The sequence below is a fragment of the Microcebus murinus genome, chromosome 2, assembly GCF_040939455.1.
Source record: "Microcebus murinus isolate Inina chromosome 2, M.murinus_Inina_mat1.0, whole genome shotgun sequence".
NCBI classification, from domain to species: domain Eukaryota; kingdom Metazoa; phylum Chordata; class Mammalia; order Primates; family Cheirogaleidae; genus Microcebus; species Microcebus murinus.
Window position 1 is genome coordinate 76,938,649 of NC_134105.1, and position 24,313 is coordinate 76,962,961.

Here is a 24,313-nt window from a genome sequence, read left to right on the forward strand (position 1 = left end):
TGAAGATGGCAGGATGTACACAAGGCATGGTTCTATTGTAAAGGCTGCAAATCTCTGCTTCAACCAGCCAAGAGCATTATGGGCTTGAAGGAGTTAACTGTGCCTTTGAGGAGTTTTCTGCTGGTCACTTAACATGCCAGTGGGTATCTGGAAGCACTTGCCTTCAGGACTCTCAGGACAATTTGCAATTTAATGTCAACTTGGAAGCAAGATGTTTTCCTCAGTTTAGGGAAAAACCCACCTCTTTTCTCTGCAGTGGCTATTGAGCCTGGGTAGCTTGGCTCTTGAACTGCTGAAGCAATTTCTCCACAGAGCAAACCTTGAGAACACCAGAGAAAAAAAGGCAAGTCAGGGAAGGGCCCTGGCAGGTAAACTTTCTGTTCTGGGTGGCTTCAGAGGAGGGATGAAAAATCATTATCTTCTCTCTCCTGAGAAAGGGTAAAGTTCACAGTGCTGATTGGCTTGTTGTTGACTTTTACTCAGGATGTTTTGGTTGCTAAAGGCATGTGATAACTTTCACTTCAACTTTGTCTGTTGACCTATCATCTTATTCCAGGGGTCATACAAGGGGTTCCACTTTAGTATTGCCATTCAGTTCTCTACCATGGGATGTCAGAGCAAAGGATTCAGGGCTTCACCCACTCGAGAGCGTATCCCTAGCTCTGGACCCAGTTGCACCTAATCATTCCAAACAAATGCCTGTCCTGTAGGCTCTCTTGCCCCAATCCTGAAATCCAAGTGACTTCTGGAGATGATGCCACATTGGTAAATATTATTATTTCTATGGTGTTATGTGTAGCCCTTCCAGCCAGAAATCAGCCTCACTATGATGATTATGTCTAAGGTTCTGCTTATGAGGTTTCCCTTGCCACAATCCTTGACTCTAAGATTAGATATAGCTACCTACATAGTTAACTGGCCCATTCATCCTGCTCAGGTAACTATATGCAAGAATCATCAGAGGCAGGGATAATGTTAATAATATTTAACAGCCTACATACAGCAGGGCACTGGGCGATCTGAATGGAGCCTGGCCATTCAGTGCGTGAGTTGGATATGTCAGCGCCGCCCAGAGAGCTGCACAAGCTGTGATATCAGCCAAGAGTTCCCCTTTACCATCTGGGGAGTAAATGATCACTGTTTAAGAGTTCCTATAAGTCATCTCACCTTCTGTTCCTCAAGATGAGAAAATTGTTTCTAAAGGAGGCGAGTGACTTGCTTAAGGTCACACACCATCCAAATAAATTCTGGAATTCCACATCATCAAATGCTTGTACGTCATTTCATGCAAAGAAACACAATCTAGAAACCAAAGTAACTGCACATATTCAGAATCCTTTTTTGGTTGTTCAGGGTAATGACAAAGAGGGAAGTGTATTCTGAATACATGGCTAAGGTCATCTCCTTTCCCCACTGCTTCCTTTCTTAGCACAGCTTACACAGGCTGCAGCTTCTGGTCTACACGCCTCTCTATTTTCATCCCATCACTCCCTCTCAAAGTGTTCCAGAAACCCCACAGACGTGGGTTAAACAATCCCCCTTCCCCTGTTGAAGGGAGCGCTGTGAGGTTTTGTCTAATGCCTGGCCTGGCCAGGCTGTGGGAGGGGCTGATGGACTAGGTAGCAACAGCTCCCCACCCTCCAACCCAGACTCCTGGTTCCAAATAAAAGGAAGCACCCGGAGCCCACTGAGAAATGCAGTTCTCCTCTCAGTCTGACAGCTTTCCTAGTGAGAAATCATTTTTGGAAATTTTGGTGGAATAAAATCCTGAACCTCATTGCACACATAACCTCTAGGCCCTAGAGCCCAGGCCATCCCCCAGGGTTTCTGGGCTCTATGCATATGGGCACTGTGTCTTATTTATGCCCAGCACACACTAACTGCACGGTAAATACTTATTAAGTACATGAATAAACCTGAGGACAAATTAAGGCCAATAATCCAGGAAGAAAAGAATGTCAGAAGGAAAAGGAATGGAAAAGTTTCTGCCCACTCTCCTTTCCTTCCTTTTTCTCTCTTTTTTCCTTCCTTCCTTTTTTTTTTTTTTCTTGTAACAGAAGGACTATCTACTTTGGTTGAAAAAATTTATTGATCAACACTTCCGTACTTCTGCTCGCTTCGTGCAGACAGACCCTTTGGAATTGACTTTTCTGTTCATTCTCTGTTTTCTCTTCCTGTCACTTTTCCCCTCCATTTTTCACTGCATACATGAGAGTAATTTTCCATTATATTGTTATTTCCAAAGGTCTCTGGCAGGGTGGCAGTAAAATGACGCAGCTAAGTGATACAGATTTTAATGACTTAATGCTATCATAACTTCTAATAGAAACATAAGTGGAGACAGGGGTGATGTTTTAAAAGACATAAAAATGGCGAGTGGATCACAGATAAGATGTGCATGAAAAATTACTGTGGCAGAGAGGGAAGCAAGACACGTAAGGACAGACTTGGTACAGGCGGGGCCATAAAATAGATGCTATTAGTAAAAGGGGAAAAGTCACAGGAGAGAACAATAACATTTTGAAAGTATGTCAGAAGGAAGAAAAAAGATGACAAAGGGAAATGGTGGGACTGGCTTCTTAGTAGAGAAAAGGAGCAAATGGGAAATTGCAGAAAGAGGAAGGAAGGTTTGGCCTGTCTTCGGAGCCAGGCTTGGTGACAAAGGGTAATAGCGAACAGAATACTTAAGGTAATAATAGTCAATGAGGAAAGAGCACGGAGAAGCAATGTGTTTCAGAACATCCAGGGTGGGAAATCACGGCAGAGCACAAAAGGAGAGGACGGAGGTAGTGCAGGCCAGCTGGCAATTATTTTTTAAACCTCATGGAAGACTATTAAGTTCCTAGGAATTTGAAAAGGGAAAGATAGCTCAAAATTTTTATTTTTAAAGTGTCATGAAAATGTGTTAAAATAGGTCACAGAGAGTGCATGGATTTAGTGGGCTTCCTTGGTGCTTGGGTAAATCACAGTGAAACTAATAAAATGGCCAAGCGACCGATGCATGCTCAGCTTGCCTGTTGGCTCGCGTGTGGGCCTCTAAGCACCCTGGGTCAGACGTACGCCCACTGCCACCTCCCCCTCCCACCGCACCACCTCGCTCTTTATTACTCTGAAGTCTGCTTAAAACCCATCTGCTACCCGACGTTTCCCCTCCTCTTCCTGCGCCCACACGAGGAGGGCTGCACTGCCCCAGCCCAGCGCGGAGGAGCAGGAGCTTGCCTGTCTGGGGGGAGCATTCAAAATCTGAAGTGTGACTCTCCATGTTCTTTTCTCCTCTGTGGTTTAAAATATAGTGCATTAATATAAAATTTGAGCTGCACTAAGGCCAACAGGTGAGGAGACAATTGCCATAGAAAGGATGCTTTATGACCCCCAGTTCCCAGGAGGAAAGGGGCCCACATCGGAAGCCCTGGGCCGAGTGCCAGGGTAGTGAGAGAGGAAGGAACAACTGCAGGCAGCCTCCTTCTTGTGGTTCCTGCCGGAAGGAACGGGGGAAGCAGGGCAGGCAGGCTTGGGGGGGGGGGTTGCTCTGAATGCACTTGGCAGGCTCTAGGACACAGGTGCTGTCCCCAGTTGTCTGGTGCCTGGCCCTAGGGTGCTTAGGACAGATTCACAGTGGCCCAGGATGTGAGCCTGATGAAGGAGGTGTTTGGGGGTTGTGGACTTGGGATTAGTTGCTTTTTATTTGAAACTGTGCCCAAGGGAGGAGGACTACACCAACATTTTAACTAATTTAATCCCGTGTTGGACCTCTCTGTATATATTGCCTTCTCCATATTTATAATTGTTTTCTTTAGTGAGGGTGAATTACCCATAGTAATTTAAGGCTCTCGGTACATATTACCAAAAAGCTTTACAAAAAGTTTGTACCAATTCTTGGCATTCTGTCTTTTTTTAAAAACCCTGGGCTGTATTGTTAGCCCCTATACCTGTTTCATAAATGAAGGAAGCAGACAACCTAAGCAAATCAAAACGAAACTCTGCCAGCTTAAATTTTATGCATTTTCATCTTGGAAAAAACTGCCTTGATGTGTGTTTCAATTTGCTTGAAAAGTATGAAAGAATAAAACCTTACACAAAATAAGGCATTAATATTATATAACAGCTGTGTTTAAATGGGTGTTTCTTATGTTTACAAAGGTGGATGTTCTGGGGAGGGGTTGCAGATGTGTTAACTTCAGCAAAGCACAGACTCACGCAGCTTTTGTGCTGGGACAGACCTTGAGGCTCTGTTTGGTGCACATCACCCACACAGGGTAGAGGGTTGAAACGGAAGGTTGGGGGACATGTACCTGGTGCATGCACTTTCAAGAGTGCTTTCCATGTGCTATATCACTTTCATATGTAAAATTTCACATTACAGCTTCCATTTTACAGATAAAGAAACTTGGAGAAGTTAAATACCTTGCCCAAGATTGCAACAACGGTCCGATCCCCACATCTGCACTTCACATGCCTCCCCATCTATACAAGCGGGGAGAACTGCACAGAGCGATAACAAGACTTGCCCCATGCAGAGATGGGTCTAGAATCCAGCACTCCACGCACTCACATCCCAGGCTTGGATCTCTCAGGGGAAACAGTTAAGCTGTGGTGAATGAAATTCAGCAAAGGCAGTCTTCACAGGTATTTTAAGTGGCTAAGTGACGTTGATGGTGTTGGATTGTGGCAGTTAGGTCACATGTTCCTTACCCAGTTTGGGAGGTAAAGTCAACCTGATGAAGCTTCTGAAAGACCTTCATGATGACAAAGGACTTTGTCAAGTAAAGGTTATCTCAGGGAGGCAACGCTGTGAAGATGAACCATTAAAAGTGCGTTCTCGAGTCCAAGAGCTCTGGACTCAAACCCCAGGCCTACGGCATGCTAACCACAGGACCCTGGACAAGTTATTTAAAGCTCTTTGTGTCTCAGGTTTCCCAGCTTAGAAATGAGTATCAGAATGGAATGGTGTCTAAGGCATGAGGGTTCCAGGAGGATTAAATGTATGATCCGACAAGTGCTAGATTGTAAAGATGTTTTAACCAGATCCAGTCACTTCTCTATCTTCTTAGTGAACTTTACCTCTATACTAAATTTGTCTGCCACTTCTCTGCTGGTCACTCCCTGCCTGAACACCATGACTCTGGGTTCTGTTCAGCTGACCAAATGGAACATAACTGTTCTGATTCAAAATGCTGTACTTGGAGCAGTGTGCTTTAGTCGGAAGTTTTAAAGTAGGTCAGTATGGTGGATTTCCAATTTGCCAACCTCCCATGCAGTGGGTAGGGGCCATGGGACCACTACTGGCATGTGAGCTGTGAGTGCAAGTGACATTCATGCTCTTGGATATGAGCAGTTAGGAGCCAGTTAGGTGCCTCTCTCATTTGTCTCTTCCCTTGTTGAGGAAAAGCCACCTGTTCCAGTTGGTGTAGCTACAAGAAAGACAGGGTCTATCCAGGCTACAACGGACTTTAAGTGAGAAAAAGAAAAAATCTTCATTATGTCAAGTCACTAAGAATCTGAGATTTATTTGCTACGAAACAAAGATTAGGCAAGTTGTTCTTAAAAGTGTGGCCCAGGAACTCATAGGTGTTCCTAAGACACGTTTGTGTGGTTTGCCAGATGAAAGCTATTTTCATAATAATGCCACTCTCATTCTTTCATGATCATATGGTAGAGTTTTTCAGATGTTCTATGATATGTGATGATGCCATTGCTTTTGCAGTTAATAGAATGTGTCCTTGTGTATTCTTGTGTTAAAAAACTTGTTTTGATTTCTAATATGGTAAATATTGATGTATGTAACACATATAAACAAACTCTGAGAGTCCTCAAAAAGTTTTAAGAATATAAAGATATCTCGAGAACAGAATATCTGAGAACCACTGGATTAGTCTACCTTGCCTAATACAGAAATTATATGGGAAATTTAGAGTGAAATGTGGTGATCCCAACCTCTTTTACTTTAAAATTAATTTTTAAAGCTTTCTTTTTAAGAGAGGCATAGAATAAAAAAGGAATGCATTTTTAATTCAATAAATTTTTTTTTGGCAGATGGTACCGAAAGAGATTGGGAATTGATGGAATAGACGGAAGATAGATGCAGAATTTGAAAGCCCGGATCATAGAAAACTTAATGATACATAGCAGAAGGAATTGTATAGCAGGCACATTTTATTGCTGAGTATGTTAGTCAAATGTTGGTTGATAATTTCTACCCATAACATTAGCAAGAATTTTAGTGAAGAAACTATGGAAAAGGCAGATAAGAGTAGGAGACTGGCTGTGCTCTGTTTTTTCTAATTAATATTAAAGTAGAAGGATTAAAATTTTAAAACACCTGTTCTCTCCTGTATCTTTTATATATTATTAATAATTATTATTAATCCTGCTAACCTATAAAAAAGAATCTCAGTTATAACCTCTATTTTATGGATGAAACTGACATTCACTATCAGAATCAGAATTCTAACTTAAGATTTTTTTACTACAATATCCTTCCTTTCTCCAGAGTTTCAAACTGAACTGAGATGAAATTTTCATGGAGCGGGGCCATGGTCATGGGAATTTTTATGGCATTCTCTTTTTCAATAGTTTCCCCTGAAATGTGATTCCTGCCTCGATATGCCTTGGTGAAAGATTTGGACAGAGATTTTTTGCTTATGACTTTTTCTTCAGACTCAATTCAAACATCTTCAGTGGTTTCTAGTTGCCTGCAACTATGTAAGGCTCTTCTTCATTCTTTCAGTCACCAAGTATTTACTGAGTTCCTATGACCTCAGAGGTGCTGTCCTGTGCTGGGGATACAGCAGTGAACAAACTCTACAAGCATCCCTGCCCTCCTAGAGTGTACGTCACAGAGGGAGCTGAGAGTAAACAGGATAAATATGTAAAATACCTATGTTGAACAGTGACAAAAGCTAAGGAAAAAAATAAATCAAAGAAGGGTACCTGTGGGAGTCTGGGGTGGGTGCCATTCTAGACTGGGTGGCCAGAGTAGTACTCCATGGGAAGGTGACATGTAAGTAAAGGCAGAGGAAAGCACGGGGGCTGTGTGGATATTTGGAGGGAAAGGCTCCGAGAAGGAGTGGATGAAAAGCACAAAGGCCGGGAGGTGGGAGCGGCAGGGAAAACAAGGACACCCGTGGCTAAACGAATGGAAGCTTGTATGGCCAGAGCAGGGATCTGGGGCTTTCCTCCTAGCAGGATGGGTGCTCCTCTAGTGTTCTGAGTTGAAGAAGCCCGTGATCTGACTCGCGTTTTCACAGAAGCACTCTGGCTTCTGTGCTGGGCGTCCTGTGTGCAGGAGGGCAGGGGAGCGGCAGGGACACCTGTTGGGCAGGGACTGAAGAAACCCAGCTGAGAGGTGATGGGGCTCCGTCCAGCATGGTGGCAGCCAAGGAAATGAGCAGTGGTCAGATTTGGGTTGTATTTTGAAAGTATAGGCAATAGACTTTTCTCATAGTTGTTTGTGGGAGTGAGAGAAGGAGAGGAGTCAAGGATGACACCAAGGTTTTTGGCCTGAGCATGTGGAAGGAAATCGACTTGTATGGGGAAAGGTGGAGAAGAAGTAGGCTTGGCAGAGAATGCCAGAAACTCACCTTTAGTACTTGCTATAGACTGAATGTTTGTGTCTCCCAACAAATTCCTATGCTGAGATCCTAACCCCCAGTGTGATGGTAGTAGGAGATGGAGGTTTTTGGGAGGCGATTAGGTCATGAGGCTAAAGCCTCATGAATGGGATTAGTGCCTTTCTAAAAGGGGCCTTGAAGAGACCCTCTGCCCACTCCACCCAGTGAGGACACAGCAAGAGGCACCGTCCATGAGGAAGTGGCCCTCACTAGACACTGAACATACTGGCGCCTTAATATTGGACATCTCAGACCCCAGAAGTGTAAGAAACAAACTTCTGTTTTTTATCAGCCACCTAGTCTATGATTATCTGTTATAGAATCCCAAACAGCCTAAGATAATGCTCCTAATTTTGTGATGCCTATCAGGCTTCTAGGCATAGATGGTATGTAGGCGATTGGATATACCAGTCTGGAGTTCAGGGTATGCACTGGAAACAACTTTGGAGTCATCAGGATAAAGGTGGTATTTAAAGCCATGAGAGTGGATAAGATCATAAAGGATTGAGTGTGAATAGAAAATGGAAATGATTCAAGGATTATGTTGCATTATTTGCATTTGAAAGACGGTGAGCTAGGGAAAAGAAACGAGTCTAAGAAGGAGCAGACAGGAAGGTAAGAGTTCAACTATCTTTCTCATAATCTTACCACCCATTTACTCCTCCACAGATTCCATGTGATCCAGCCACATGTTTCAAATTGGTCACAGCTTCTCTTGTCTCCATAGCCTCAGTAATGGAATGCCCTATGTGTGGCATGATGCCAACCAGATCCTTTCTGACATGACTTTGTCCTGGCCCATCTTAAAGGACCATTTTCAATGCCTTTCTTATATCCCCAAATTTATCCCTTTTCCTTGTACCCATTACTTCATTTTTTTAAAAAATTATTTTTATTGATACACATTAGATGTACATGTTTTGGGGGTACATGTGATAATTTAATACATTCATATAATTAAGTCAAGGTAATTTAAATATCCATCACCTTAAATATTTATCTCTTGTTTTTAGTAAGAATATTTAAATTATTCTTTTCTAACTATTTTGAAATGTACAATTGATTAATAGTGACTATAGTTAACATTAATCAATTGTACATTCCATTACAGCATTTTTTTTTTTTTTTTGAGACGGAGTCTCGCTTTGTTGACCAGGCTAGAGTGAGTACCATGGCATCAGCCTAGCTCACAGCAACCTCAAACTGCTGGGCTCAAGCAATCCTGCTGCCTCAGCCTCCTGAGTAGCTGGGACTACAGGCACCATGCCCGACACCATGCCCGGCTAATTTTTTCTATATATATTAGTTGGCCAATTAATTTCTTTCTATTTGTAGTAGAGACACGGTCTCCCTTGCTCTTGCTCAGGCTGGTTTTGAACTCCTGACCTCAAGCAATTCACCCACCTCAGCCTCCCAGAGTGCTAGGATTACAGGCGTGAGCCACCGTGCCCAGCCTCCATTACAGCATTTTAAAAATAACTCATGAATAGCAGTTTCACATACCTTGTGTACCTATTTGGTACTTCTCTAAATTGTAAGCGTTTTGTGTGTAAGAGGCATGCCACCTTGCAGAATGCCTTGCCAACTTATTGAGCAAAATTGCATTTTGTTGACCAGTTGCTGGGCAGATGTGGACAGGAAGAAGATGTGAAGCAGCACCAAATATCTTATACTAAACAATAACCTTATTTGGACCAAAAAATTCTGAGTTGCTGTGGGAACAAAGAGATTTGTCATTACATTCCTGTAATAATAGGCACTATAAACAGATGAATCACTACGTGGTGATTTACTTTACCTGCTGTTCTGCTTAGTGATTCATCTGCTTCTTGGACAAGATGGGTCCCACTACTGTACTGCCTTTTGATTTTAAAATTCTCCTTAAAATTGGGTAATTGAAAGAGAATAAAAAAACAAAGCATCCAAAAACAGACAAGACACCGGAATATAATATTATTTCATACAGGAGATGCAATCTAGTTATCCATGGAAAAATACTTCCCTAATAAATTTCTAGCATGAAATCATAATTAAATAAACACACGACTTGTTATCCAAAATTCGGTTTGCTGATATGCATTTCCCTCGTTTGCCCTCTAATTTGGTGACAAACCTCTCTAATTCTTACTGTGTTGTCCAGGGCTACTTTACATATTTACTTTACCTGCGGTAGTGCCATTGGGTGTCCCAGCTCCATTTATTTATTATTTGCAGTCCACCGTTCATGGGTATGCAGCATGAATGAGCCATAACTTGGAGTTGTGCAATGCAACAGGCTGTCTGTTTGGCTTCTGAAGGCATTTGAGTGCATGACCTTTGTTTAAGTAAATAAATAATACAAAATTATTTTAATTTTTTTATGAAGTCCTCCCATTGCCTGGTAAATAACGTACTTTAAATGTTAACCAGATTAGGAAAACCACTAGAAATGAGGAATAGGAAGATTCTGACCAGATGTATGCAGGCCCGAAACAAATAAATAAAAAAGGGGCAAATACTATAAAACTTCAATGTAAAAGCTTATTCAGGGATAAAAGTTTTTATTTTTGATCTTCATTATTGACTTGGTTGATTTTGTTGTTTCTACTTTAGGTTCTTTCTTGCCCTGGAGACTCAATGATTTTATGTCTAGTGGTTCATAAGTCACAGGATTTCTGGAATTAGGTGGTAAGTATTTTTCTTTTGTCAGTGAGAGCCTATAAAACCTCAGCAGTTTGTATTTTAAGGCAATCAAAACTAAATGGAGTCTTGCATAATTTGCTCCCTCTTCCTAATGTTTCCATAAAAACAAAATACTATAGATAACCCCTGAAAATGTGAGACCTTTTCCCTTCTGAATGTAAATGGAATGAAAATTAGATTGATAACAATTTCCTTACATACACACACATATGTTAATATATATATATTTAAGATATGAAAAATACTCCCTTTGGCTTTACTCACATACCATAAAATGATCAGAAATTTGGGGAATATTTGGAGTAATTACTCTTTTTAAAGATGAAATGCCAACAGAAAAATGTTTGAATAACTTGAGCTTTTATAGGACCAAACTAATGACAGATCGTTACTATTGTGTAAACTCCCTTCAAAATATCTCTGAAAATGAAAGGGAAGGGAGATAAGACCAGTGAAGCCTCAGAACTTTTTATTAAATCACCCATCTTTTCATTTCTCTATCTTAAGAATAGTCAGCCCTTTTGCTGCTAGCACAAAATGACCCATGCAATGCGTGCAATGGCTTTTCTTATCCTTTTATTATAAAAAATATCTCTTCTACCTTTTCACCTTCTGGGGGGCTTTTGGCCCTAGAACTTCTAGAAAACTTGAAAAAAAAAATACCTGAGGGAACAATGAAGGCTGACTTGGCGGATCTGGCCATGGCTTGGGTGATAGGCTCTGACACTGAGTTAAGGAATATTATTTTGATGGGACATATTATTTTTAGAGCCAGACATGGTGCTTTAGAAGAGATGGAAACAGACAGCGTCTTTCTCCTAAAGTGGCAGTGCTTTGATTTGGCCAGGACAGCATTCATGGGAATGGGGCCTAGAGAGTGTCACTGGCGGGACAATCAGCCTAATGAGGCTCCCGGCTGCAGCGGGGCTTTCAGAAGCTGGTTGAAGATGAAGATAGAGGGTACTTAGGGTAGGAGATTATTCTAAACATAGGGAGGCAGCCCAAAATAAGGCGAAGAGAGCTGGGGAACCTAACAGAAGTTGCTCTAGGGAAATAAAAAAGACTGAGAAGAAGGTCAGGTGTGACTACATATGAAAGAAAATAAGAACAAAGGTAAAAGTGAGAAAGGATTTAAAGAGACTGACAGCTGGAGGGGAAGGCCTGATGGGATGAAATGACTTAGGAAAATAAATGGCAGATCCTGATGGAACTACTACTGCTTCATGCATTCTGTCTATGTTTTCCAGAATTTAATGTTAGGCAGAGAAGGGATAATATAAATTAGGTTAACATGCATGTTCTTAGTTAGACAGTAAGCAAAATAGGAACTCAGAAGTCTGTAGCTACACATGACGTAACTGGTCAGGGGAACATTAGGATTGTTTTCTAAGGTACAAATTCCATATTATGAAGATTGAGAGGAGGATCCTGGTAGAAAGGACTAGATTCACTAGAATAAACCCAATTCATTTATGGGTTAAATATCTGAAGTACACACCAGTGAGGAAAAGGTTATTTATGAAGTTGTCAAAGTAAAAACATTATTGGAATAGTGATGAAGATTTTCCCATTTGTATTGTGGAGAGTCATTGTTACTAGTACCTTGGAAAGGTCGGGAAGAGGCTAAATGTGGAATAAAGTAGGAGAAAGGTATGATTTTAGGTGTAATAGGCACATGTATGATTTGGCTATTAGGAGAGAAATTGATAAAATTCGATCACCTGTCAATAACAGAAATAATAATGCGAACAGGACTTAATTGGCTTAATTTAAAACATTCAAATGGGCACAGAATAATTATAGAACACTTTCTGAAATGAATAAATTTGCCATAATTTCATACATTAACCAGAAGAATTTAAAATTAACTAAAATGTGACCTTATAAGGCCTAAAAATCACATTATTCCATTTTCTTATTATAATGGGTAGAAATAACCCTTGTCTAAATAGAGAATGGGGCTAGAAAATATAAGGCCGGTGGAGCCAACAGACATCCTTTTAATTGCATAATTCCCATTTAAGTACATTAGACTATTTGTATTTGCAATGTGTTGAAATAACTCCATGTTATATGTGCAAACTCCTTGACATTAGATAGTGTTTTCCCTTCCCCCTTCATTTTAGAAATGTTTCTAACAAAATTTCAGTTTTAAAAAAGTATAATTTAATACGTTTTTTTTTTTTTTTTGAGACAGAGTCTTGCTCTGTTGCTCTGGGTAGAGTTGTGGTAGTGTGATCATAACTCACCACAACCTCAAACTCCTGGGCTCAAGTCATCCTCCTGCCTCAACCTCCTGAGTAGCTGACAATAGGCATGCTCTACTGGGCCCGGCTAATTTTTTCTTTTCTTTTCTTTTCTTTTTTATTTGGTAGCGAAAGGGTCTCACTCTTGCTCAGGTCAGTCTAACTCCTGATTTCAAGTGATCCTCCCACCTGGACATCCCCGAATGCTGGGATTAAAGGTGTGAGCCACCACGCCTGGCCTTAATACTAAATTTTAAAAGTGAAACCTGCATACTTAAGCTGATGAAATGTTTGATATTTGAATGCTATTCACATTGAGATATGGAATAGAAAATATTCTTTTTATACTTTGGAATACAATAGAAGTGTTTAATGACTATATAAAGTGTGAAGTTTTCAACATTATTAACTTTTAGGTGAATAAACATTTATTATAACAAATTGATGTAAGTAATTATCAGTCTCTTTTCTAAGTAGGTTTTAGTCACTAAATTGCTACGGTTGCTCTGAAGGAACTGGAGGCTCAAATGAGGTTCATTGGAGCTGCTAAACATTTTTATTGTCCCCAGTGTCCCCAGGGCAACTCTAGCTATGGGGCTCACAAGTCCTCTGAGCTCACAAGTCCCATTTTCCTTAATCCAGACTATATATGACTAACCTTATTGGGCCCCTGCTATCCAAAGCTGGAAGCTAATCCATCTACCTCTTCTTATAACTATTGATGGCGCACCACCTCAGATGGCATAAAAGATTGGGTCAGCTTTAATCTTTGAAAAATTTCAGAGAAGAAAAGCAAAGAGAGATGAGAAAGAATGGAGAGGATGGTGATTAGCAGAGAAGTTCCTGCCCTGCTAATTCCAGCTCTTCCCACCCCGTGTAAAGTAGCTCCACTGGCCCTGTCCTTTTGCTCAGCTTTCCTTCTGTTCATTGCACTTGCCACCACCTGACATTGTTCCATTTGTGTCTGTTCATTCATTTAGTGTCGTCTCCTCCTCCACTAGGAATTATAGAACTTCGCCGTGTTCAGAGCTCTATGCGTAGTGCCCAAAGCAGTGCTGGCACTTAGAATGTTTTCTGAATAAATGTAGAAGTGAGTGATTTGGACACCTGATGTCAGATCTTAGCGTGAAATGGTGACCTCCAAGCTCTTGGTTTAAGGTCTTAAATATCTTGTTGGGGAGAGAATTAAAACCTTGTTTCAAAAATGCAGAATGTCCTTTTTTTCTGCCCTAATAAAGTATCTAATAGTATTATTTATATGCTATTAAATAATATGTGCTCAAACATAGTAATGTATTTGAATGAATTTATTGAAGGGATAAAAATGAAAGGAACAATAAAAGGTGATCAGGAGGGAAACAGAAAGAAAAGAAAAGAATTATTTGTGTGAGACTGAAGGAATTGTGACTGGGGGAGAAGGTGACAGGTGGGGGCTGTGAGGCGTTTCCATCTTCAGAAAAGTCTGGGCTGAGACTGTCTTCAGGCACAAGTACCTGCCACCCCTTCAAATCAAAGCTCTTTAAATCTGTGTGTCGTGTCCTCTTGGAAGCCAGGCCTAGGATTTTGTGAGCGGAGGGCTGAGAAGAAGGTGTGACGCTGGGGTGCAGCTCTGGCCCCGGACTTGCCTCCCACAAACTGTGGGCTCTGAGGACCCGCCCACCTCCGCAGGCAGCTTGCCAGGGACACCGTGTGGTTACCTGAGCAGGCCTTTTTTTTTTTGAGACAGAGTCTCTCTTTGTTGCCCAGGCTAGAGTGAGTGCCGTGGCGCCAGCCTAGCTCACAGCAACCTCAAACTCCTGGGCTCAAGCGATTCTCCTGCCTCAGCTGGGACTACAGGCATGCGCCACCATGCCCGGCTAATTTTTTCTAAATATATTAGTTGGCCAATTAATTTCTTTCTATTTATAGTAGAGATGGGGTCTCACTCTTGCTCAGGCTGGTTTCGAACTCCTGACCTCGAGCAATCCGCCTGCCTCGGCCAACCAAAGTGCTAGGATTATAGGCGTGAGCCACCGCGCCCAGCCTCGAGCAGGCCTCTTGATCTTCTCACCTCTTCCGCTTGCTTCCCTACCTCTCATTCCAAGTAGCTTATCGAAACTTCTGCCAACCACAAACCATGCTCCGTCTGTCTCGTTATCTTCCCAGTGATATGGGGGCCACTACGAATTGGGTCACCAAGCAGCTGTCTGGCTTCTGTTCATCTTCACTCTTTAACCTAGGAATACGTTTAGTTAAGAGACATGTGGAAAATGAGTTAACTGCAAATATTTAGGGGTAAGTTTCAGAAGCATTAGTAAAGAATATTATTAAATGTGGATATGTGCTAGGTAACACAGAGTCGACTCAGAAGGAACCTAACCATGCAGCAGTCATTGGGATTAGCAGGTGACACACATGATCCCATTTTGTCCTCATGACACCCAACAGGAGAGCCGCTATCACCACGCCATACATGAGGCAACTGAGGTTCAGAAAAGGTGAAGGACTTTCTCAAAGTTATGGTGCTGGTACTCAAAAGAATTGAGATTTAACTGAGGTCCGTGGTCTGGTCACCACCCAGGTTGCCTCAGTCTGGATTTACACCCAGTGGCAGAAAGAGTCGATATGGATGGATGTAAAAGAAGTGAGCATATTGTTGAGGAATCAGTACAGCTGGTGCTCGTAGTTACACAATGGGGTAAAGAATTGCATGACAGGGATGCAGCCCTTTCTTGTTTGTCCAGTAGTTTCCATAGCACACTCTAGAATCATTTCTGCATTCTCAAATACTGAGTGTCCATGATGAGTCAGGCACAATACCTGACGTGGAGGTACAGTGGAGAAGAACACAGAGCTGCTGACTTTATGCAGCCTACAACCTCAGGCCTGCCACCCTTTTGGGAGAATCGAGCTCTTGCCTTTATGTGGTCTACACATAGCTTTACCCTAAAAAGCTCTCTGTCCCATTTTCCGTCCTACATCTGGCTGGCTCCTGCCACTCACCAAGGCAGCTCGCTCGCCTGTGGTCCTGTGGGAAGCTCTGGGCAGGGCCACATAAGGCATTCGTGGGGCCTAGGGGCTTCTGCCTTCATGGCCCTCCCTGCATAAAAAAGCATCAAGATGAATATGTTAGTGTTACATATTAAAACATTTTCTTTGATCTAAAAGTTTTTTTTCTGCTGTTTATAAAATAAATTAAAACATTTTTATGGACCTAAAAAGTATTGTGGGCCTTAGGTCCTATATCTGTTGTGCCTAATAGATATATTGGTTGTGGGTCTTGTCACCATTTGGAAAAAAGTAACTACAGCATCACCAGAAAGTCAGACAAAATTGGGCAAGAAATATCCTCCTTTGTTTATTGTGATCTGTCTGTTTGTGACTTCTGGGAGTTTAAGACTTCTGCCCTTTTGCTTTGACTGTTATAATCATCATTCAGTTGTCACTTGGTAACTGCCTAATTACATTATTTGGCAATAAGTGAAGTTTTGAAAGTGGCAAACTCTTCCAAACAGCTGTGATTGGATTTGTTTTTGGTACTTTATTTAATTTACAATTGCATTTGTAAAATCATAATTAGTCTAATTTATTTAATGACCCCCATTGCAGGCTGTAGAATATTTTCTGAGGGTGTTTTTAATTACCCATGAATCAACATCATAATTTCAGAAGGGTTTGAGTGAAGTGGGCATTCACGTAATTCCCACCACTGGTTTTCAGCTAAGGATTTAGTAATTTTCCCCCCATAGTAAAAATGTCCTTAATAAATACAAAATGTTTTTCTGAAAGGTTGAATTCATCTAGTAATTCAGTGATATACTTTTCTCTTCTAAAGTCTTAGAATCTAGTTCCTGACCTTTTCTATTCTGTGCCCAGGATAAATACATTTCTTTGGATAAAGTTAATGATGTTATAACTGATCCTCAGCAAAAGGTTAAGTTCTTATAAGGACCACAATTGAATTTTTGGTTAATTTGCTAAAAGTTTTTTCATCTATGTTTTTGTTTTTCCTCTAAATTCAAGTGTGTCTCTTAGTTAGCCTTACCCTACAGGGAAATTGTATTGTTTTTCACTCTTGTAGAGAGATGACAGTAGTGACATTCAGAAGAACCTGAGTAGGGAAGAGTAAAGCTTCATTTTTTTTTTTTTTCTACTTTACTAACAACTCAGTGTTCTGAAAAGTCTGGATTGTGCTTTGAAAAGTTTGTGTGCTTAGTGCAATGTTGTCCAATTGGCCAACCCACTAGGTCTTGGGAAATGTCCTAGGAGCTTGGCAGGAAGAAGTTCTCAAGAGAGCCTGAGTGCTGCCAATTTCCAATTGGCCAAGACATATTACAAGGACAGCCTTCTCTCTGAGCAACCTGGCATATCCACTCCAATTGGAATCTGCAACGTGAAGATGCACAGGGGAGGAAGATTAGACAAACCTTTTCAGATTTCTGGTCCAGGTGAATCTTTCATTTATCTGGTCTGCTTTACTCTGCCTTTGATCACTGCCCATTTTCAATATGAGGGAGCAGTGATCAACAGCCAAGGTGAAGGCAGGGTGACTGGACGGATCTGTTTTTATACATGCACACAAGGCACTGAACCTGCCTCAACAGTTCAAACTGTTGCTAATGAAATGTTAGCTCTGCTGTGTGAGGCAACCTGCTTGTCGCATTGGCCCTTGCTCAAGTGGCTCCCACTCCTGATGCATGTTTGGGAAATGGTGACAGCTGTGCTCTTTGCCTGGCTGCTTCCATTTATGAAAACATGGGGGTAGATGGCAGTCACCCCAACACGTCCCTTTACTGTGAATCTTCTTTTCCAGCCGCAGCCAAGAGTAAACACTCCCAACAGAGTTGAATAACAGTCATTCAGCGCCTACCTCAAATAGGTTTAATTTGCTTTTTACAAAAAGGATCTCAGGAAATTAAAAAAGGAAGGTATTTGCCTAGTTGGAATTTCTTTACAATATTTTTGTTGTTCTTACAACAACACTGATTTTATGTGATTTTAGCATAGCCACTTGTGATACTTTAAGTGAGACAAAAATATTAAATATCCAATTACACCAAGAAAAATGTGCCACCTAAAGTTTATCTTCTGGGTATGGCTGGGGAGGGATTAGAAGGCTTGGACCACACATCTTCCCCTTTAGCCAATCTGACCTCATTCCATCTTTTAGGCATTGTGAATAGTATCATGTCTGAAAACAAAGCCTCATAGCAGATTAGGTAAGAGGGTTCCTCCAGTGTGGGTTTAATTTATCCTGGTCTCTGGAATGCTGGATTCCTTTACCACCATGCTCCTCAGTACCCCTCATTCAAAGTGCTTCCGGGATTTTGCTTGTGCCCTGTGGCTCTTATCAGAGCGGTCCCTGTCCTGTCTGGTGCAGACAGCACAGAAGGGGAGCTGAGAAGACTCCGGAGCAAACCCCACCACGTCCCCAAGTTCTCACCTTTGCCCATGTTCCTATAGCCTGGAAGCCATGCTTTGAAAACATCCCCTGCCTCGGCCTTTTCAGTCTCTTTTACAATCTCATTATTGTAAATCCCAGACCACCACAGAAATTCGAGTCTCACAGAGCCTAAGCAGGTGAAGTCTGTATCAGATGATGGAGATGGAAGTGGAGATTTTGTGTATTGCTCCTAGCAGGTCCCATTGCTCTGTGTACCTGCCATACGATTCTACTTTTTTAGTGTGGAATGCCCTGGGCAAAGATCTTCTTACATGTCATCAATAATGAATGAATAAATGGAAGAAGAATCCCAAGGGACTCGTACCTACCCACTTTCATGCCTTTGATGAGTACCAGGAGACTTTCCCAGATTGTCCCACAGTTGTCCATTAGGGGTGTTTTATCACACAAAACTATCCATTTCTATCAGTACCTATCTTTGCACCCCTCCTGTGTGCCAGGCATTGTGTTACAGAGTCAACTGACGAGCCAGTAACTCAGTGTCTTGGATAACAGCAATCAGCTTGGAGAGATGAGGAGCAGCAATTCCAACAGCAGGTGGAAAGTGCTTTGCTAGAGACGTCACAGGCTGGTGGGAATACAGAGAGAGCACCTGGCCTGAATAAAGGATTAGAAGATATATATCCCTATACGTTGAAAAATTAGCATGTAAAGAAAGAGGTAGTAGAAGGAAGAGAGAGAGAGAATGGTATTTTTGAAGGCACAGAGACTTGAAGCATGAAGAATTAAAAGTAAATTAACAAATCCTTCATTGTATCCAAATCAAGTATCTACTGTTTTTCTGTAGCCCATTTCCTTTTATTGGATAATCTTTGGAGATGAAGATGAATTGATCAGCTTTCCTACATGACACCTTCATATTTTTGTGATCCATTCTGGGTTCCATACTTTAAGAGGGAGATGGGAATAAAGACTTTTGCTTAGAAGAAAGAAAACAGTTTGTGAGAGAAATTAAAATTAGGTACTGAAGTAAAAGCCTGAAGGAGTTGGTGTCATTTGGCTCGGAGAAATGACAACTCAAGGAGCTTCAAATCTTTGAAGGATTATTGTTCAGAAGATGGATTAGTCCAAGGATGACAATTCCTCGTGGTGCCACCATGTTTCCTAGTAGATGTCAATAATTAACCGAGGCCTTTGTTCCCTTAGAGCACCAGGTGCAGCCTCAGCATGGTGCTCTCAGCAGTTAATTCTATAAAGTGCTTCAGATTAAAGTTCTTTGCCATGCTTAGATTGGATAGCCCCCCTGTGCTCCCAGGGCTACAGTGGAGACCAGTGGGTAAAAGACAGAGGGATTCAGCCTTAAAAGCTGTCAGAGTTGAGCAATGATGGAATAGGTTGTTCCAAGGGTTAGTGAGTTTTCTAACATGAAAGGTTTCAAAACATACATTGAAAAAGACTTAATGTATCAAATTTTATGATCACTCCACCCTCCCATCCCAACCTTGTGAGAAGGGCCAGAGAGATGCTATAACTGAGAAGCAGGGAGGTCAGAAATAGCCCAGGTCTAGGAATGACAGTGGTCTTCTTTGGGCACGATGGCAGCACTCTGGTTGAGCTCCAGGGCAGAAGATGCACCAAGAAAGGCTGGACTCCAAGCAGAGGGTTTCAGCCTTGGCACAGTGTTTCACGCGGTGCAGAAAGAAAGAGTACCACTTTTGCAGGGACTACTGGGGGTGGCTTGAAATATGGGGATGCTGGGGGCAACTGAGACAGGCAGGAGAGTAGTGACTTCCACTCCTTAACCCTCCTGTACTCTAAAGTGACCCTGGGAAAGAAAAGCCGCTTCAGTAATGGTGACAAGAATTTTCTTCCAGCCCAATAAGGATAAGGCTTAAAGTCAGATTTTATTTTACATATATATATATATATATATATATATATATATGTAAAAAAGATTTCTTCCCCATGTACTTGTGTTTGGGGGCTGAGGTTTGGACCTGCTACAATATGATTAATAATCTTTGGGTAGCAAGTCATTGGCTGGACTACAATTTAACTAGGCTGGACTAGTTAAATTGTAAAGTCATTCTCAATTCTGAGATGGTATAATTTTTTTGATTCCTGGAATCATTATCAAAAGTTTTCTTTACTCTTACTTAAGCAAAACAACTCTAATTCCTTTCATTCTGTCTCATAAGATATGCAAGACGTCTTCATCCACCTTTTTGCACATGAGTGTAAGCTTTTATAATAATTCGAAATTCTTTTAAACGTGTGGATCTTCAAATCTGATAAAGCTAAGCATGGCCTCCATTTCTGCATCTGTGAAATGCAGCAATTAGTAACACTTGTGCAGGAACAGATTTGCTGTGAAATGAATGAAGCTTCATCTTTGGGCTCCTCGTACCTTCTCTGGGCCTCTTCTAAGGCCCTAGGAGCAGGGATGCTAGTAAGTTTAGCAAAAAAAATATACAGGACACCCAGTTAAATTTGAACATCAGATAATAAAAAATTCTGTTTTTAGTATAAATATGTTCCAAGTTTTGTATGAGACATAATTATACTAAAAAGTATTCATTGTTTATCTGAAATTTGAATTTAACTGAAATTCCTAAATTTTTATCTACTTAGGAGGTGCCCTAGCAATACTGCATGAGTGTTTTTGCACTAAATGCTTCTCAAAGAGGGAGCCTAGGTTAGAGAAACTCTATGCCCCACAAAACCTGGATTCTCTTCTATACAGTTCACAGTTTGTTACCATGATTAACTTAAAGCACCTTACATTACCATTATTAAAACTATTGTGGTTATTGCTGTTATTTCATTAGAAATGTGCCTTGCTGGAGAAGGGTGACAGCATTTTATGGCCATGGCTGACATAGTTAGCTTATGATGAGCCAAGAGCAGTAGCTCTTAGTTTTCCTCACTCATGTTTAATTACTTTTTCCTGTATTGGAAATTCCATTTGCATCGGGCCATCTCTATTCGCAACATTTTAATTAATCCGTAGCATGTTCCTAGCCATATTTCTCACCTGCTTCTTCCATCAGTAGGTAAAGAGAATGCGCGTAACCTGGAGTCAGAAACAAGATTCTCTCACATTCATGCAGCAGCCTATGAACATTTTATTGGGTCACTCACAAGAAGGGAATTGGAAAGGAAAAGAAATCTTCTTCCAAGGCCAATTGTCTGTTTTCTTTCATAGCTCAGTGCTTATTTTCATGATTTTTGAGTAGTCAAAGAGGTCCTTCTCCTTCCCCCTGTATTGTGACACACTAGTCGTTTATGGATCTACATCAGTTCACTTCACCCCAGGCAGTAGCTCTCTGGATGTCCATTCCTGACAGCAAAAGTTTCTCTGGATGGTCATAGGGGCCAGCTGGTCACACAGGTACTAATACAACAGAACTCCGTTTTAGCCAAGCTAGTGTTTACCCAGGTCATCCCCCTCCCCCAGAAGCAACTTAATTTCCCATCAAACCTGATGAATCCCATGAATACTTGATAGGACGCTTGATAGGTCCTTGATAGGACACCTGGGAGGAGGGGCTGGCCCTGTTCCACAGCATCTGGGATCTAAAGGGCCTTCCCTGTGCTTGAGAAAAGAGTATGTTTTCTTATCAGTTTCTTCAGGTTGCTTTGGCAAGCAACTAGGGAGTAGGCTGTAATATTTCTTACATACTATGCCTGAAATCGCTAATGCAAAATCAATTATCTCACCACCATTTTAAACGCGGCGTGAGAAGTACAAGAGTCGTACTAATGGTGCAGAGAATACAGTTTGCCCCCTTGGAAGCGATGCTGCTTGATCACTGATAGTTCTCACCCTGTGCTTAACCTTGAACGATTTCCTTTCCCAACCAGTGTCCCAGTGCCACGGCGTCACTTGGTACTTCTGTTTCTGTACGTCAGGCCTACCCTAGCTGCATACTTCAGGGCCAATAAAAGCACTTGTTTGCCAGTACACTCTCGGCTGCAGTTATGTCTACACTGGCCAGCCAGCATTTTGCTTATCATCCAATCTGGCACAAAGTAAGCTGCAGAGAAAGCGGAGGCATGGTCCCCATTCCAAGATGCAAGGACCGCTTCCCATGGCCGAATGTTTTTCCAGGATCAAATCAGGCTGCCACTTCAGAACAGTCTAGAACGATGTCACAATCTGAGGATATACCCTGGATAAGTACCGAGAATAAAAATTTGGTCTCAGTTTTTTCAAAGCGAGGCAGAGCACTAAGATTGCTGGTCTTTAGAGATTTTACTAATGGTATTTATTACGGTAGCTGACATATTTTGAGGGCTTTCTATGTGCCAGGCTCTGCAATATGGGATTTACCGCATCATCTCATTAAATCCTCATCACCTGATGAGGTGTTAATATTATTTTCCCCCATTATACAACTGAGACACTGAGTGGTTAAAGAATTTCCTACGGTAATAAAGCTAGTTCATTGTGGAAAGTGTGGTGAAAGGTCAAAATTGATTTGGTGCCTGCTGGCTTCTGGCATCACCTAAATTAATCCAATCTTGGACCACACATGAGACAGCCTGTACTCGAATCCTGGATTCACAGCTCACTTAGACTCTTGTGACTCCGCTGCTTTGTTGACAAAACGGATCTCATAGTAGCATCTATAGCAAAAGGTTATAAAGATATCTGCTTATTTAATTCTGACCCCAAGTCTGTAAAGTAGAAAATATTGTCCTCTTTCAGAGACGAGGAAGCCCAGGTACATGAACGTTAAGCAACTTTCCCAAAATGATGTAGAGAGTAAGAGGCAGAGCTGGGCTATGAACCCAGGCATTCTGTACTGGGAACCATTGCTTTCAGCAATGTAATCAAAGCTCTTAGCACAGTGTCCTGTCACATGGCAACCCATCAATAAATGTTTGCCATTTAAGAGTGTAACTCTGGACCAGACACTATGCCAGGCACTTTATATATATTATTTACAAAAAATTTCATGAACCATCTAATAAGGTAGGAATAAACCCAATTTTGTGTATTTAGACACTAAATTATAGATTAAATACTTTGCCCAAGGTTACATCTCTTGCCTAACATCATATTCCAAGTGGGTAACTACATTGAGACATAGACACTTTTGTCTCTCTGAACCACAAAACCTATGGTTTTGACCAGTCTGCTAGATTACAGATGTTATTTTTAGAAACAACAAGCCCACATAGTGGCATGTTTTTATGCAAGCCCATTATATTTTCTGTATCTAACAGCACCCATGTAGTCTTTTTGATACTTATTTAGGTTTGGTTTCTGAAAAATAATGATAAAACGTGATCATGAAATTGATCATGTTTTATTACAACTCTTTTTTTCTTTAACCTCTCCGTTCCAATATATAAAGTCTACACATTCAGTGTTTCCCATCTCACTGTGAGTATCGATGCTACAGGAACCATTTTGCATTCTAGGCCCCTGGTGCACCTCACTTTGGAGTGATATATCAGACAATCCGTCACAGCAAGATGCTAAATGCCAGATGTTACTTTGTTAGCTAGGATCATCCTTTGAGCATCTGTCTCTGGTCCTGAAAGGGGAAATGCCCTAATGTGAAGAAAACGTGGTTGTTTATAAGGAAGTGTCTGAGGTAATAATTAGTCACCAAGACTGATCCAATAAATAAATAAATAAATAAATAAATAAAGTTACTCCAAAGGACACTGGCCTCATTCTGTAAACTCAGTGATATTTTCCTTGGAAGAGGATCGGGGAGGGGAGTACGTACTGTACGGAAGAACTTATTTGCTGCTCTTCTCTTGCCTTTTTTCAATCCAGTGGCCACATAAGTTTTCCTAGGACCTTTTTCATTTTTTGATTGATCAAGCAAAGAACATTTAGAGAATACTTGTTATGGGGAAGTTGCTGTGCTACATACTGTAGAGATAGTTATTAGAGGATCTTTGCCCTTAAGGGATTACTATTAAATACAATTTGATCTACCTGTCTTTGTATGTTTGAAACTATTTTGACCCATTAGTTTATCCATTCATTAAAAATTTTGGTATTGAGTGCCTAGGATACCTTTAAAATTAACTAGAATCATGATAACACTAAAATAGATTTTTTTAAAAGAGTTTTGTCTTTAGTCCATTAAGCTTAGGGGTTAACCAGGGAAAACATTATCTTGTATTAGTTTCCTGTTTATGCTAGAACAAATTATCACAAACCTAATGATGTGAAACAGCACAAATTTATTATCTTACAGTTGTGGAAGTCAAAAATCCAAAACTGGTTTCACTGGGCCCAAATCAAGGTGTCCATCCGTCAGGCCATGCAATCTCTTATAAGCTCAAGTTGGGAATCTGTTTTGTTGGTTTTTTCATCTACCAGAGGCCCACTGCATTCCTTGGCTTGCGGCCTCTTCCATCTTCCA